This window comes from Dermacentor andersoni, chromosome 8 (assembly GCF_023375885.2).
Source record: "Dermacentor andersoni chromosome 8, qqDerAnde1_hic_scaffold, whole genome shotgun sequence".
Taxonomy (NCBI): Eukaryota; Metazoa; Arthropoda; class Arachnida; order Ixodida; family Ixodidae; genus Dermacentor; species Dermacentor andersoni.
Genome location: NC_092821.1, coordinates 37512740 through 37525964, shown reverse-complemented (window position 1 = coordinate 37525964; position 13225 = coordinate 37512740). Strand labels below are relative to the sequence as shown.

At 43.4% G+C, this 13225-nt stretch overlaps 1 long non-coding RNA gene across 1 annotated transcript in view; it reads left to right on the top strand.

The window, feature by feature from the left end:
* The window catches only part of LOC126526414 (uncharacterized), a 66924-nt gene that overhangs the window by 19830 nt on the left and 33869 nt on the right, over positions 1 to 13225 (top strand). The window lies entirely within an intron of this gene.

Sequence of the window (13225 nt, the reverse complement as noted above, 5' to 3'; positions counted from 1 at the left end):
TCCAATTTATCTCGTTTTATACATTTATTTCTTTATAATGACGCGTCTTATATGATGCACAGACGGGTTTCGTCGCTGGGTAGACATAGAAATGATTACTCATTAAAAAAAAATTTACTCCCCATACAGAGGTCTGGACTACAGGAACACCAAGGAAAACGTACAATAAGAGAGACACATGTTGAAGGTGCAAAATAATTCGTACATTTTGAGAAACGATGCACACTTTGCGCCACACCTGGGACACTGAAACATTTTATAGGGAAATACTGCAGAATCTGTACAGGAATATGTTTACCTAGGTCAACTACTCACAGTGGATCCTTATTGTGAGAAGGAAATTTGCAAAAGAAATAAAATGGGCTGGCGCTCATACAGCAAACATTACCAAATCCCAATTGGGAGCTTACAACAGTAACTGAAAAAAGAAGGGTACAATACATTCATTGTACCCGTGCTAACATATGGTGCAAAAATTTGGGGGTTAACAAAGGAGCTCGGGAATAAGCTGAAGACCGAGAACAAAGCGATGGAACGATAAATGTTAGGCGTAACGTTATAAGATGCTGGACGAAAGCGGTGGAGATTACAAAACAAACGAGGAGAGCCGATATTCCAGTTGGCGTTAGGAGAAAAATGTGGAGCTGGGCAGACCATGTTAGGCCTAGGGCGGATAGCAGGCGAACCATCAGATTTGCGGAAAAAGAGCGCCAAGAGAAGGGAAGCGCAGTCGAGGACGGTAAGAAACTAGGTGGAGTGAAGAAATTAGGAAATCAGCAGCCGCCAGCTGGGATAACCTAGCGCAGGACAAGTACAATTGGGAATCAAAAAAGGCTGATGTCGTGATCACGACTACAGAGTCGGTTACTTGAACAATGAGACTTTCACACTAAAGTAGAGGCTTGAATTTCGAAACAGTGCTCAAACGTTGAATGCCGATGGAGCTTACCTTTCACTAATGATATTTTTCGTTTTTAGCGCAGCATAATAGGTCTACACATGAAATACATCATGACAGGAAGAAACGGTATGCCTCGAAACAAAGCTCTTCAGCAACACTAAATCAATGGCTTCGGGTGACCTGCAACCAACGCGCCAGTACACTGCACAAAGGGCTTTTTTTTTGTACAAGCGAAGACAGAGCCTTGACGAAGACAATTTTCCTTGTAGAAATCTTGGCTGCTCCCAAGTGTCACCGTCGACCAAAGTTCACAGTTCGACTAAAGCTGATCACTACAAGCACTTACTGGCCAAAAAGTTGTGACTTTCCAAGTGACATTTTCAGAGGAAGTTTTAGCTCGGGGCCAACTTTGATTTCCATATTCAATTATGTAAAACGCAGACATTACATTATGAGACAACCGCTTCCCGGATTTTAATGAAATGGTTGCATTTCAACTCACATGTTATGTACAAGAATTCGCCGTTTAAGGTAGCCACATGCTTTGAGGGATTCGACAAGTCACAGTCGCAAATTATGGTAGATTTGCGAGCCTGTACAAAGCATCAATTGAATATTTGTTTAGCCATTTCTCCTGTTTTCGTGAGCAGTGGCGTGTCGTCGGCAGTAGCCGATAAAAGATAAGCGCTCAGAGATTGGTTTTCGCAAGTTACCACAGCAGAGCTGTACAAAAATTATGCAGAAACTACGCTGCAGTTCTCTAAGTGTTCTCTAAGTGCTCTTCTCCACTCAGCCCGGTGTTGTTGTCGATCTGATAGAATTTGATCTGAACAGCATAAACCCTTATAAACCCTTATCGCTCGTTATAATTCTTATCGGACTTGGTGAGACTCTTACCAACCCTCCGAAATTGTTATCAACCTTAGCGTACTCGATCTGATTCTTATGAGCCCTTATCGACCTTTACCAACTTTATAAGAGTTGATCCGATCCTTAACAACGCTTAATCCTTACCTGATCTCATCAATCTTTTGGACATGACCCGGTCCTTAGCGACCCTTATCGCTCCTTATAAACATTGTCGGACTTGACCAACATTTATAAACCCTTAGCGTTATCAGAATTCTCCAGACCATTATGAGCACCTCATCGCTGTTATTTATTGATTGATTGATGGATACCGCGACGTGATAGCAGATAACCGTAGAGTGCGTGTACATAGAAATATACAAGAATGTCAACATACAGATTCACAAGAATTGCAGGCATTTTTCCAACATTGTTAAATAATTATAGACATATTGGTGACTTAGTGACTCGATCTGATTTGATCTAACCTTTGCGGAGTCGATCCAATTCTTATCAACCTGTATCCATCGTTCTCAGCCTTATCGCAGTTTGTCCGATCCTTATCAACCCTTAGCGGTTCGTATTAACATCATCGGACTTGATCCGAACTTTATCAACCCTTATCAACGTTACCGCAATTCTTCCGAGCATTCGAACCCCTTATAGCTGTTATTTATTTATATGTGTATAGACACACCGATATGATACCAGAATAATTGCAATCATTTTCAAACATTGGTAAGTAATTATAAAGACGTGTAAGGAATACATAAGAATATACAAGCATATAAACACACAAATTCATAATATTTGCAAGCATTTTTAAAAAAAAACTGCTGAGAAATTGTAGGTAACGTACAATCTCGTAATTAGGGGATTAATTAAAATAGCTGAATTGGGGGATATTACCTGTAAAAATTACGATCTCAGTTTCAGGCATGCCGTAGTGGGATACTCCGGAAAGTTGGACCGCCTCGGGTTCTTTAATGTGGACTTAAATTTAAGTACACGGATGTTTTCACATTTCACCCCCATCGAAATGCGGCCGCCGTGGCCGGGAATAAAATGAGCATTATTTCCCTTTGTTATTGTCCCAGGCGAAAATATTATTTGAAACAGTTATTTTGTGCGCTCAAGAGTGTTTTTGTTAGAGCATGCCTTCGTATCCTTTGATACCCTAATGAGTTAGTAAAAAAAAATGAAAGTGGTAGCTTTATAATGGCCGTTTACAAATCGAAAGAGGAACTTTTATCGGCAGACGCGGTTGCGCACAGTCAGCAGGGGTAATCCACTGCGTAGTATGAGCTTACTAACAGACATACGACCATATGATTTTAAAAAATATCTAACTGCCTTATGCAGTATACGTTCGAGTTTTTTATTGTTGGTTAAAGTGAATGGGTTCCAAAAAGTTGACAGACACTTTAGCATACCCTAAAGATGATGAAGTCGAAATACTGTCCACTGATGAGACATTCGTGACATTACCTGACAGACAAACAGACAGACAGACAGACAGACAGACAGACAGACAGACAGACAATGAAGTTTATTTGATCCTGAGGAGCTTCACATTTTCATTTTTATGCTTTGTCCCTTCCTATCGTTTTCGCTCACCAGAGTTCGTGAGTTAGAGTGCCTCGAATAGATGTGCCTTATTAAATTCGCCCTAATTAACACCAAAGGTCGCACCTTTGACTCCAACTAAAAGTCCTGGGCTCGAGTGCCCAAAAGAAATATCATAATTAGCCGTCTCAAAATTAACACCAAAGTAGTGGGTTCGACACTCGTCCTTCACGATGTCAATTGAAATCCAACTTGGAGTTATGGCTGGTTAGCACATATCACCGTATTGGGGCGTGGGTTGGAATGCCTTAATGCACTTGACCTTAATTAAGACCAAACGTTGTGGGTTCGACTCCCACCAATGGTCGTAGGTTCGAATCTCGACCTTCGCGATGTCAATTGGAATCGAACTTGGAAATATCACCGGTTCAACCGTATTCCCAATTTGGTGAAACACGCACCAAAGGCCGCGGGCTCGAGTGCCTTAAATAACTCCAATTTAAATACCTATAATTAAGGCACAGTTAAGTGCTTGAATTCCTTTCGACCTAATTAACACCAAAGGTCATGGGTTCGACTACCATCAGAGGTCATGACTTCTAGTGCCCAATTAACTATATGCTAATGAACTGTGCGTCAATTCATTTTTCCGTAATGAACACCAAATGTCGTGGTTTGCACTCCCACCAAAGCTCGAGGGTTCGACCTCCAATACTGGCGCCATTGCATATGGAAGCAATAACGCCGGATGGTAAAATTTTCGTTCCATAAGCTGTCTAAGGCTTGCGCCCAAATAATTACGGATCAATAAGCATTTCATCCATCCGCATCAAATCATTATCAACTGTGATGTCACCCGTATGACTCTTCATAACTCCTTATCGCGGTGGCTAGAGGTAGAACACCCGCCTCGCGTGCGAGAGGAGCGTGGTTCGAATCCCGGTGCCGCGCCATTTTCCACTGGATTAAAAAAAATCAGCCTGTTGATAAAATTCCACAAACAGGCCAGGAGTGTGGGCTGATCCCGGTGACTAGAACCGGTAACGCACTCCCTCACCAGAGCAGGATCGGCCACCCTGGTGCAGTATTTGGCCACAACCTCCTATATGAAAACAACAGTCGAACCCCGGCCCTCAGTCCCCAGCAGCTGCGAAGCAACAGACCACGGTGGCAGTCAGACCTGCGACGCAGCAGAGGGTGCTAAGAATCCCTGGTTCCGGACAGGCCGCCATTGGAATCTGAAGCCGGCAACGTTTAACGCTAGAACGTTATCTAGTGATGGGAGTGTAGCAAACCTATTGGAAGAATTAGAGGGCAGTAAATGTGATATAATAGGGCTCAGTGAAGTTAGGAGGACAAGTGAAGCATACAGAGAGCTAAAAAGTGGGCACGTCTTGCGCTACTGGGGCTTAGCGGAGAGAACTAGGAGTCAGATTCCTGATTAATAAGAATATAGCTGGTAACATACAGGAATTCTATAGCATTAACGAGAGGGTGGCTGGTCTTGTTCTGAAACTTAATGAGAGATACAAATTGAAGGTCGTACAGGTCTACACCACTACATCCAGTCATGATGACCAGGAAGTCGAAAGCTACTATGAAGACGTGGAATCGGCGATGGGTAAAGTCAAAACAAAATACACCATACTAATGGGCGACTTCAATGCCAGGGTAGGCAAGAAGCAGACTGGCGACAAGTAAGTGGGGGAAAATGGCATAGGGTTTAGGAATAGCAGCGGAGAGTTATTAGTAAAGTTTGCAGAACGCAATACTATGCGGATAATCAATTCTTTATTCCGCAAGCGGGATAGCCGCAAGTGGACTTGGCGGAGTCCGAATGACGAGACTATAAATGAAATAGACCTTATACTCTGCGCTAACCCTGGCAAATACAAGATGTGGACGTGCTCGGCAATGTGCGCTGCAATGACCATAGGATGGTAAGAACTCGAATTAGCCAAGACTTGAGGAGGGAACGGAAGAAACTGGTATAGAAGAAGCCGATCAATGAGTTAGCGATTAGAGAGAAAATAGAGGAATTCCAGTTCAAGCTACAGAACAGGTATTCGGCCTTAACTCAGGAAGAGGACCTTAGTGTTGAAACAATGAATGACAGTGTTATGGGCATCATTAGGGATGTGCAATAGAAGTCGGTGGTAACTCCATTAGACATGATGCCAGTAAGATATCGCAGGAGGCGAAAGATCTGATCAATAAACGCCAATGTATGAAAACCTCCAACCCTACACCTAGATAAGAACTGGCAGAACTTTCAAAGTTAATCAACAAGCGTAAGACAGCTGACATAAGAAACAATGACATCGATAGGATTGGACATGCTCTCAGGAACGGAGGAATTCTAAAAGCAGTGAAGAAGAAACTAGGAATAGGCAAGAATCAGGTGTACCCGTTAAGAGACAAAGCCGGCAATATCATTACTATTATGGATGAGATCGTTGAAATGGCTGAGGAGTTCTATACAGATTTATACAGTACCAGGGCCACTTACGACGATAATAGAAAAGAGAATAGTCTAGAGGAATTTGAAATCCCACAAGTAACGCCGGATGAAGTAAACAAAGCTTTGGGAGCTATGCAAAGGGGGAAGGCCGTTGGAGAGGGTCAGGTAACAGTAGATTTGTTGAAGTATGGTGGGCAGATTGTTCTAGAAAAACTGGCCACCCTGTATATGCAATGCCTCATGACTTCGAGCGTACCGGAATCTTGGAAGAACGATAAAATAAACCTAACCCATAAGAAAGGGGACGCGAAAGACTTGAAAAATTATAGACCGATCAACTTACTGTCCGTTGCCTACAAAGTATTTACTAAGGTAATTGCAAATAGAGTCAGGAACACCTTAAACTTCCATCAACCAAAGGACCAGGCAGGATTCCGTAAAGGCTACTCAACAATTGACCATATTCACGCTATCAATCAGGTGATAGAGAAATGTGTGGAATATAACCAACCCTTATATATAGCTTTCATTTATTACGAGAAAGCGTTTGAGTCAGTCAAAACCTCAGCAGTCATGGAGGCAATGCGGAATGATGGTGTAGACGAGTCGTATGTAAAAATAGTGAAAGATATCTATAGCGGCTCCACAGCCACCGTAGTCCTCCATAAAGAAAGCAACAAAATCCCTTTAAAGAAAGGCGTCAGGCAGGGAGATACGATGTCTCCAATGCTATTCACAGCGTGTTTACAGGAGGTATTCAGAGACCTGGATTTTGGAAGAATTGCGGATAAGAGTTCATGGAGAATACATTAATAACTTGCGATTCACTAATGATATTGCCTTGCTTAGTAACTCAGGGGACCAACTGCAATGCATGCTCACTGATCTGGAGAGGCAAAGCAGAAGGGTGGGTCTAAAAATTAATCTGCAGAAAACTAAGGTAATGTTTAAGTCTGGGAAGAGGACAGCAGTTTACGATAGGTAGTGAAGCACTGGAAGTGGTAAGGGAATACATCTACTTAGGACAGGTAGTGACTGCGGATCCGGATCATGAGACTGAAATAATCAGAAGAATAAGAATGGGATGGGGTGCGTTTGGCAGACATTCTCAGATCATGAACAGCAGGTTGCCATTATCCCTCAAGAGAAAAGTGTATAACAGCTGCGTCTTACCAGTACTCACCTAAGGGGCAGAAACCTTGAGGCTTACGAAAAGGGTTCTACTTAAATTGAGGACGACGCAACGAGCTATGGAAAGAAGAATGATAGGTGTAACGTGAAGGGATAAGAAAAGGGCAGATTGGGTGAAGGAACAGACGCGAGTAAATGACGTCTTAGTTCAAATCAAGAAAAAGAAATTGGCATGGGCAGGACATGTAATGAGGAGGGAAGATAACCGATGGTCACTAAGTGTTACGGACTGGATTCCAAGATAAGGGACGTGTAGCAGGGGGCGTGAGAAAGTTTGGTGGGCGGATGAGTTTAAGAAGTTTGCAGGGACAACATGGCCACAATTAGTACATGACCGGGGTAGTTGGAGAAATATGGGAGAGGCTTTTGCCCCGCAGCGGGCGTAACCAGGCTGATGATGATGATGATGATGATGATGATTATGATGGTGATGATGATGAAGAAGAACTCCTTATCATCCATATCAACTCATTGATTCCTGATTTGTCTGCGTATCGCTACACGAAGCGCTTGTGGCCGCGGTTACCTATGGAATTTCGGTCGGTGAAGGAACGCGCCAACGCAAGGCGCATCCCGAGTCCAGCGAAACGCAACGGTGATGTGGCGTGTTCGCGAATAAATGTTAGCAAAATTTGAATTTGCCTGATGTTCTCCAGGCTCTATATTTTCTCCACATGTTGTCCTACAGATGATTTTTATCCCACTATCACCGAATGTTTTAGGAAAGCCTTCATAGAAACTCTCCTCCTTACACATTCATTTTGTACCACAGGGACGACACATTCATATGGTTCAGATATATTCACCTTCTGCAAGCGTGAGTGTTTGGCACAGTATCTCTACAATATGGGCTAAACATTCACGCTTGCAGAAGGTGAATATATCTGGGTAAAACACTCGGCTTGAGTGCATAGATGGATGGATGGATACAACTTTCTTGTATGTCCGGCAAGGTTTAACGCGACCCGCGCTCAGGTCTCCCATGGAGGAACGTCAAGGCCCTGCCTCAACGCCGCTTCACGGGCTTGCTGGACTGCCCACATATGAATTCCGAGGTCTGAGCTGCGCAGAGCGGCGGCCCACCTCGACGACAGGGTCTCCGGAGTAACTGCCATCCCTTCTATAACTACATTGCACTCCCACAGCATGTGTTTGAGTGTTGCTGGTCCTTCCTGGCACAATTTGCACGTGTCGTCCTGATGCTTATCTGGGAAGATACGTTTGAGACGGAATAGATTAGGGAACGTGTTTGTCTGTAGTTGTCGCCAGGCGACGGCCTGCCTCCTGTTCAATTTGGGACTCGGCGGTGGGTATATCCTTCTGGCGTTCAAATATGCACTGGTGATGTCGTTGTATCTGGTGAGCCTGTCCCGTTCTGCTCGAGATGCGTTCGCTATCGTGCGAGAGGCGTTGCCCTAGAAGTTAGAAACTTTCATAGATTCATAGGTTCTTAAGTACGAATCTTACCACCGCTCAAATTTTTCCTCTCGAATTTATCCTATTTTTTTCTATGGAGCGCATCGTGTTAAGCTTTACGGACGAACCGACAGAACGACGGACAAATTTTCTTAAGGTCCCTTACAGACTAAAAAGCGCGTACGCTCACGTAGTGGGGCTGGTTTGTTGCCGAATGCTAACTGTCACAGCTCTTTCTGAGGCACGTGCTGTCCACGCCTACAAGCGCCAAAGGTGTTCTGATTAACCGCTACGTTTTCCGTGAAATTACGCAGTTAGACGAAAAACGAAACCAATTTGTTTTTAATGCAACAAATATATGTTGTTTAGCAGGCTATTCCTTTATTAAAGCGAGAACATTTCTTGAAGCGTTTAGTTATTCACATTTTTGACAATTATTGTTGATAGTTTCCGCACATTTTTTTCAACTGTGCGAATTTGAGCAAGTAGTGAAACAAAAATTTGAACGCCTAAATAAAACGATTCTTCCAAAAGTCCCTACATTTTACCGTTTCCTTATAGATGCAAGAAACCTAATCAGAAAAAGTGCTGTGATTGCCAGCAAAACAAATTTCTCGGTTCACATGTACGACGTTTAGCGCTCCCGAGGTACACCGCCCTTTAATGTCACATTGCTCGACGCTGAAATAAGAAAGAAAAAAATGAGTGCGTTAAAGAGTCGTAGGATTTTTCACGTGCTACTGGGAAGTCAAGTGAACTTCTGCGCACCAAATAGAAAGAGAGAGAGAGAAATCAACAATACAGGCTGTGCATCTGTCTGTTGGGTAGCCAAAGGGGATAACAGAACATATACACGATTTCAATACATATATTATTCTAACTTTCGTACACGAATTGCACACTGACTATTGGCATTCGCAATTTCTCGCTTTTCTTTGGATTGCAAAAGCAAAAGTGAAAGTAGCAAGAGAAACCTTAATTATTGCTTTGTAAAAAACGCAACACATGGCGTGCATTCTGCTGGAGCCCAATTACTCTTTTGGTACACGTGCAAACATAAAGCTGCATTTTTAAGGACAGGGCATTCATTCGTATTTAAATCAGATGTCTTTCTTCCAAAAAACTTGACTTATTACAGGTAAACTCTTTTAGCTGTTTGTGCATCGTATTCCTATCTGTCGGAACAAAACTTATTTCCCATTCTTTGTATTTGAAAGCGAAGACAATCCGGAAGTTATTTTTAGCTACAAGTGTGAGCAACATTTTCCGTAAGTGTTGCCTGCACAAACACACTTCTACGATGCTGTTTAGAGATATTCATATCAATGTAAAATCACTTGCCATTTGACAAGGTCGTTCGATCATTCCTTTCCTAAACGAGGTTGACTGAAAAAGAATGCTCCGTCCGAAATTTCGCACTTTACCAGATAAACTATTGAAGGCACCACCGGCTGATGAACAAATAAATGTTAATCTAAACAGTCACACGCATCTGCATTGAGAACTTCGCTTCAACTGTCGTATTTATTTACAATGCCAAAACCTAGTCAATGATTTACCACACGACCCCTTTTACAAAGAGAGAGTCCACATACCCAAACGTAGGCTACCATTTTTGAGGCAATTCGTCCCTGTTTGTGTAACTCCTATCCCACAGTGTGTTATTGCATATGTAAAGCCCCATTATTGACTTTGAGCCTCCTTTCTACTGTGGCAATAATTGAAGGAATATGACGCACGCCATAGTGGTAGGCCGCACTTTAACTTTTGTCACGTGGGGCTTTGTACAGGATCCTAAAGCACGGAAAATGAGTGTCATAGCATTTTTATTGTACTGAAACGCGGTCACCGCCACCGTGAATCACTGTTGCCGACTGTGTTCTGAGGATAATACACGTAACCAACTTAGCCACCGCAGGTTTAATGAACAAACATCAGAGGTTTCTTATCGGTGAGGATTCAGAACCAGCGCACATTGAGAAAGGGGCGGAAATAACGAACTGTTAGGTGCGATGCGAAGCCCTCTCTGCTGGACGTGATGCAGCCCTTTTCTGGGAAAATTATTTCTGACAGGAGAAATGTTCAGCTAGATTGGCTTGGAAGCTGACGCCTGGAAGTCGTCCAATGTTTTCACTATGCGAGCTCAATTCAGTGTAAGAAATTGGCGTGAAATCGATGTTTCGTCAGTGGCGTTACTGCTGGCCGGAACATTCAACTGTAGTTTACGGTTCAAGGAGATATGAACGGTTTATCGCAAGAAAGTTAGATATGACACTTTACTTTGATATTTACGATTCGTCCATTATGGTCTAGGCGCTGGGAGACAATCGGAATGCGTCCGTGATTTACAAGTGGCACGTTATTCCCGAAGAGCGCGTCTTCGAAGTGGGTGTCGCAAAGGTGTAGACTGCACGGAACTTTGTTGGTTAAGCGCTGAAATCGTTGCGCCTAGTTTCAAAGGCCGAGAGGAATCTGTAGGAGAATCGCATGCGATTACAGTTTGATGGTCTACGAGGACAGCGTCCATCTCCGATAATATAGTCGCTTCGCAGTTGTCTGCAATGCTTTTAAATACGTGTGCGATGGTACAGGTGTCAGGAATGGTAACACGGCTGAGAGTTCCGTAATCGGCATGCTCAAAGAGTACATTTTTATTCTATGCACAGAGATGAGCACCAAAAGCTGTTCGAGGATCATGTGGTGCCGAGCGCCAGGTTATGTTGTAAATCATTCTGTGGTTCGTTGTATGTTTTATTTCAACGCCGGTGCACATGGTCGTGGATAGGCTGACCGTTAGAGTTTTCAGAGTGCAGGACATTGTCAGTGATATTATTGCCCTGGCACGTTGACGGCGTCACATAAGGAAACTGGAGAAGATCTGCCAATAAAGAACGTGAAACAGGACGTTTTAACAGCAAAGGAAAGCTGCACCGATGGTGGCGCATTGAAGGTCAGCAGCAGTAAACAGTTATTGAAAGAGACAAAAGAGGATAGGTTTAGACTCAGCGACTTATCACTGTCAGATGTCATTTTCCTGTGTTCACAGCTTTGAGGGAGAACTTGCCAAACGTCTGTGGTGGGCAGCCGTTGGCAGTAGGACGCTTACTTCGGATACTGTGTCCAACAAGATGCGGTCTGAAGTGACGCACCCAGAAACGATTTGGTGGCACATATGTGCGGCAGAGGCACTCAACGTTGTCAGTAATGGGACTTACGTATCTCGTGTGACTGCGAAGGAACGCACTTTCAGGGTCGTGTCATCGAAACAGCGATGTTACCGGCACAGTCTGACGGCGAGAGAACTGGTTCCAGCACGGGGGGTGTAGGTTGCACAAACGGTTTCTTTCTGAATGAACATACACAGATTGCGTAAAATCAGCAAGACAGGACACGTCTTAGCCTAGCTCTATCACTGGATCCCCGCATCTGTGAGCTTCGATGGCCAAGATGGAAGATGCCGAAAGGTCCATAAGCTCGTGCGTGAAATCTTCAAGATTACAGAGGTCAATATCATCGCCTGCAGCTAAGATAAGGAATGCCCTCAAATTATTCGGAAAGAGCTGACGCAGGAGATATATATCGGTCTTGTTTGCTCTTTCAAGAAGTAGACATTGCATGTAGCCCTTTAACCACGCTGTTGTGCTGCGACAAAGCCTTTCTTCTGCGAGTAATTGCTGAAGACACTTCCGATCGGAAACTGAATGCAGTTGGCAATGGATTTTTTCACGTCTTATAGCGTGAAGTCTTTCACCGAGGATTAACAGTCGAATGTCAGTTGGAATTATTCATATCTAAGGAATGAATATCCTGAATGCTCTCGCGTTGTTCGGAATACTGATATGGGCAACTAAAACAACAGAAATTGCTACATATTCGCATGTTTTCCCCACAAAACAAGCACATGCTTTATATGCGTTCTGTCTCATCAAACAAAAAGTGTGTAGAATAGTTGGTGTTGCAGAGATACCAATTTCCAATGTATGCGCCTGGATGGACGCAGTCGCACAAGTCTTTTGGAATATTTGGTTGTACTCGTTAAAAGCACCATGCACAAAGTGTTGTTTACTGAGTTAGGAATGGCGACACGCTCAGGCGCTTTTCGCTCTGACCGTGCATGACGTAAATATCAGCACTCTTCGCCCACAGGAGCCACTTGTTTATTTGTCTCAAATTTGGCATGTCGAAGAATAGCCATAACACAAGTTGTTCAGGGTAGCGTAGGTGGCCTCGGACTGGCGTATGGCACTAAGTTCACTAATTTCGGCAATGATATTAGCAAGTAATTTGGACAGAATGTAGAAATAGCGCATCTCTTGAGAGTGTAACTGCTGTGCAGAAAACTTGTCCGGGCCAGTAGGAACCAGAGGACAAGATCGACAAGCCCGAAAGAGGAAATTGAAATTGAACTATAGGTGGAAGCAGCACTGGAGCTGTCTTGACTGTGTAACGGGCAGTACGCGTACCCTCGTCTATTGCCCCAGGCTAACACTAATGTGTTCGACAATATAGTCAGCGTAGCAACACAAAACAAAATTTAAGTAGCACGTGTTTTCAAGGATACATGGCCTTCTAAACCACCTCGATTTTCGTCAGACATCACATAGCAGTGACATTACAGTTTCATCAGATGCCGACAGGTGGGTGTTGTTTGACCAAGTGAATGTGTGCATTTGCGGCATTTGTATTACTGTGCAAAGGGTTGGGTAGGTTTGAATAGTAACAATAAAACTTTCTTGTTTTTCAGGGTCGACTGTACGTATGCTTACAAACTTACACAGAATCTTTCAATATATTCTTTATTTTTTCATAAGTTAGCATGAAGAATAAGAAAGGTAATGCTC